Consider the following 4,736-nt stretch of genomic DNA (forward strand, 5'->3'; position numbering starts at 1 on the left):
ACAGCTTACCAGATTACATCTGGACTGTGAATCCAAGCATGTCTTCCTATTAAACTTAAGAAGACTTATTAAAAATTATATATAAATTCCCAGTTCTCTACTTCTCATATTCTGAGACCATTCAGAACCCATAAAACTATATGCTTGTCTTAAAAAACAACTCTAAACCAGGCTTCAGTATTGATACTAAGACTTAGTCAGTGAGTTTTCAGTGAGGGTCCTTGGACATTACTTTTTATTCACCCTTCCTCTCCCACCCCCAACCAGCTACCACATCATCAAAGGATGGAACAGGTCAGAAAGAGAACTCAGAACTGATGTGTGCAGCCAGAGGGTTCTAAGAACCACTCATTGTTCAAAGCCAAAATGGGGACTGGAGATAATTTCAGTAGTTTAGAATGCAATGCTTGCTGCAGCCAGAAAACGACATCCCTCTGTGGACTCTGTTTCAGTTTCTGCCTCCAAGTTCCTGTCTTGAGTTCCTACCCTGACTACCATTTACAATGGGTGGACTGTAAGCTTAAGTTTATTTAAACCATTTCTTCCCCTCCCTCACAATAAAGAGTGCTTGCTGCTCTTACAGAAGATCTAGTGAGTCCAATTCCCAGTGCCCATGATGGGTGGGTCATAGCCACCTAAAATTCCAGTTCTAAGGATTCTGGCACAATCTTCTGGTTTCTGTGGTCACTTACACACAAGTGGCAAACACATAGATGCATAGACACCTACAAACACACCCACACCCAAACACACACCCACACCCAAACACACACACACACACACACACACACACACACACACACACACACACACAGACAAATATCCTAAAAAGAAAACAAAAGCCACAGCAGACTTTCCATATCACTTCACTTCACACTTAGCCATTCATAAACATGCTTCACATTGTCTTTGTACAATATTGTTTCTTTTTTTTGGGAACGCTTCACGAATTTGTGTGTCATCCTTGCGCAGGGACCATGCTAATCTTCTCTGTATCATTCCAACTTTAGTATATGTGCTGCCGAAATGAGCACAAAATATTGTTTCTTGAACCCTCCGTTATGAGCATCCCCTGTATCAGAATGCCAACCCCTAATCCTGTCCTCAATCCTGGGGTCTGTGAGGGTTTCATAGTCTTACTATTCTTGCAGTCCCTCTTCCTCCTACCTACTGTCTATCATGCTATACTTCCATTCTATCTGTAAGACACACACACTTACATATACTAAAGATATTAAATGAAATAGGAGTAAACAAAGATAAATTTAGGCCTTATTGAAAAGAGCACTACAATGGCAACACAACCCCCCCCACACACACATACACATACTTTATAATATCACAGATTGGATTTACACACTAGAAATTAAATAAGGAATCAAGTTTCAGAGACTTAAATGATTTGCCCAAAGCTACTCAACCATTAAATGGCAAGAATTCAAATCTAAGTCTGCCCTAGATAGAACCCCTTGTCTCCATTACCCATTACCTCATTAATTTAGGAATGAGTATCATTTGTGCCCTGGAGCAACATTTTCCTATTTCTTTTGCAGTATGTCACCTGAGGTTTGACAGAGACCTTAGGCCTTCCTGAGGAGAGAGACTCCAGGCTTTCTGTGAGCAGGTGTTCCATTGAGGCCCTTGGCATCTGTTCATCAACCAAGTGGGGACAAAGAGTGTGCTTCACTGGTATGCATCAGAAAGTGAGAGCTGTCAATGAGAGTGCTGAGCTAAGAAGGAGACATTACCAGAAAGACATGTTTTGAGATGTAGCCACCCTTGGAAACTCCCTTTTTGTCAGGAAGCACACGGGCTGTGCATTCTGTCCAGTATCTTCATTGCGTCCCTTTACAGATGGAATGACTTATGTCAGAAAGAGAACACATCTCTCTGGTTGAACATTCACCTTGACTGTTTACATTTGGTCTCACAAAAGGCCAGGAAGCGATCTGCCTTGACTGTTTATTCTCAAGTTTTTCCTAAAAGAATTTGAGGCTGATTGAATATGCAACTCTGAAATATCTCCAGTGACTGAGAGGCTAGGAGCTATTTGCCACTACTGTAAATAAAGTTTTCCAAATAATAATGTGGCCACGATCTTTATCTTAGGAGCAAGGAAAATAGTGAACAAATAATCAACAAGGCACAAAAACAAAACAAAAGTTAGGACTTTTCAAGAGTTTCTTAATAATATATTATGCGAGTTCAGAGAATCCCAATTCCTTCTCCTTCAGGGATATTCTAAACTACTCTTTTATGAAGTACAAATGACATTTTCTCCTGCACCTATACAACTATAGCTGTAACTGCTTCTCCAACTGGCAAGGTGCCAGTTGTGTGCCTATTTCAGAGTGTGTGAAAGAGGAGTGAGTGCCACTCGGAACAGCTTAGTTGTGCCACTGTGTATCCTGGCCTCCATTTTCATCTTCACCACAACTTCAGAAAGAAGATGTGATCATTGCAAATGAAGGTAATGGAGACACAGAAAATAAATGAATTGAGGTATAATCGGAGTAACTATGATTCAGCTCTACATTCACCTACCTCGAAAGCCTAGAGCCCATTAGCTTTTATTTCCACTCCTGTGTGTGTGTGTGTGCGTGTGTGTGCGTGTGTGTGTGTGTGTGCTCATGTTATGTTTGAGTGTGTGTACACGTGCATGTGTGTGCAAGTGTATGTTGAGGCCAGAGGTCAATGTCATGTGTTGTTTTTCAGGATGGCTGTTCACCTTGGTTTTTTAAGACAAGATTTCTTGCTGGGACTTAGGACTTAACTAACAAAGTGTCTAAGCTGATTGGCCAGTGTGCCCCAGGGATCCTCCTCTGCCTCCCCAGTACTGAAATTATAACTGGGTAACACCATGTCTGCCTTAACAATTATTTCTCCTATTTTTTTAAGATTATAATATAATTCTATCATTTTCCTTTCATTTTCTTCTCTCTATACCTTATTATATTCCATTCCTTGCCCTCTTTCAAATTTATCACTTACTTTTTCATTAATTGTTGTTACAAATATTCATACACACATGCATCCATGCATTCCTAAATATATAAGTACAACCTACTCAGTCTGCACAATGTTACATATATGTTTGTTATTAAGGATGACCAATTGGTGTGCTTTTCTCTGGGAAAGCTTATTTCTCCTAATCTCAGCATTCTTTATTTGGCTGTAGTTTTTGTTGTTGTTGTTAGTGGTGGTGGTGATGGTGGTGGTGGTGGTGGTGGTGGTGGTGGTGGTGTGTGTGTGTGTGTGTGTGTGTGTAGGACTGAGGCCTTTTGGACTTTATCCCATCTACACATTCACAGTAGCATATCTATTGTTGCTATTTTTGTTCAGCTCATGTTTAGGCAGTCATGTTGGTGAAACTCTCTAGATGTACCTTTCTACATTCCTAGGAGACACAGACAGCAAGCTCCCTGCTGTGAGCAATAGATGCTGTAGTTGTACTGCAGGTGAATCCCTTGGGTCTGGGCTCCACGTCTCTGCATTTTGATTGGACATGAATTTTTGTAATGGTCTGTATCTATTACAAAAAGAAGTTTCTTTGAGGAGAGATGAGGACTATACTTACCTGTGAGTACAAGGACAAATATTTAGAATGTAGTTAGGGATTCTGCTGGTTTAATAAAGTGGCAGTAATGGGTTCTCCCCCAAGATCCCTGACTCTTCTAGACTGGGCAGTTGGCTATGTTTGAGTGTCAGTCATGATTTTCCTCTTGTTGAGTAGGCCTTAAGCACAAATCAGGAGTTGTTGGTTAATACTGCACTTTCAATGTTATCAACCCTTGCTGATCATTGTTGTGGTTCATAGGCATGGTACCTGGGGAGGACTGTTGGTTGCACCTCTCCTTTGGAAGCTCACATGGTATCTTCTGGTGTCACGAAAACTAGTCCTCAAAGAAGAGGCTTTCCATTCAGTTCCAGGTCAGGGTACTTTGTGCCCTGTGTCTAAAGTACATGGTGTCTTCAGAAATCGGGACTCACTTTCCACATCTTGAGTTGCCTGAATTTTGTGTGGATGCTGAAGACTAAACTTGGGTCCTCATGTGTGCACAGAAAGCATCTTCTTGGCAGAGCTATCTCCCCAGCGTATCCAGTTCATTTTCTTTAAATTGCATACTTCAGCCTCCTGAACTTTGGTGTGTGAAAGACCCAGGTACAGTTAAGGCCTCTGAGGATTGTAGTTACAAAGATATGGATGCCAGAATGAAATGACAGTCACACAATCTTGCTTTTATGGTAATCATTACATTCTTGCTTGTATGTATATGGCCTGAATGTGCCTCAACTACAGGACAGAGCAAGCCCAGTTACCAAGCCAAAAAAATCTCAATGATTTCTTGGAAACAGACCCATGAACTTCTAATCCCCAAACATACATTTTTGCTGCAAATATGGGTCCTGATGCATATTAAGTGTGATGCTCACTTCTCCAATATTAGTATTAGGACATGGGACTTTGTGAATCTCCTATTAGTAACATAGAATATTGACTCTTCCATTACCCTTCTGAAAGTACCCGGGCCTCTAACAGAAGCATCCTGCTTATTTCTGGATCTATGAGTTTTATTCTTTAGCTTAAAGATGTGAAATTACTTCAAGATCAAGGGTAGATGCAGTATGAGCTTGTCTTCCCACCTTTTAAATCTTAATCATACCCTTGAGTAGTATGTAGTTGTCAGGAATATACCTTCTTATCTTGTCTTAGAGCCAGGGCCCTCTTTACCATC

At 40.8% G+C, this 4,736-nt stretch overlaps 1 long non-coding RNA gene and 1 other non-coding gene across 2 annotated transcripts; one reads left to right on the forward strand and one right to left on the reverse strand.

The window, feature by feature from the left end:
* The first annotated feature begins 349 nt into the window (after nucleotides 1-349).
* Nucleotides 350-2,086, forward strand: LOC131914144 (uncharacterized). The gene is made up of 2 exons (XR_009380081.1): nucleotides 350-514; nucleotides 1,554-2,086. It is a non-coding gene; the product is annotated as an uncharacterized LOC131914144 (long non-coding RNA).
* On the reverse strand, nucleotides 928-1,034 carry LOC131915806 (U6 spliceosomal RNA). Its single transcript, XR_009380447.1, has one exon. It is a non-coding gene; the product is annotated as a U6 spliceosomal RNA (small nuclear RNA).
* Nucleotides 2,087-4,736: the final 2,650 nt, after the last annotated feature.

The sequence above is a fragment of the Peromyscus eremicus genome, chromosome 7 (genome assembly GCF_949786415.1).
Source record: "Peromyscus eremicus chromosome 7, PerEre_H2_v1, whole genome shotgun sequence".
In the NCBI taxonomy this organism is placed as follows: Eukaryota; Metazoa; Chordata; class Mammalia; order Rodentia; family Cricetidae; genus Peromyscus; species Peromyscus eremicus.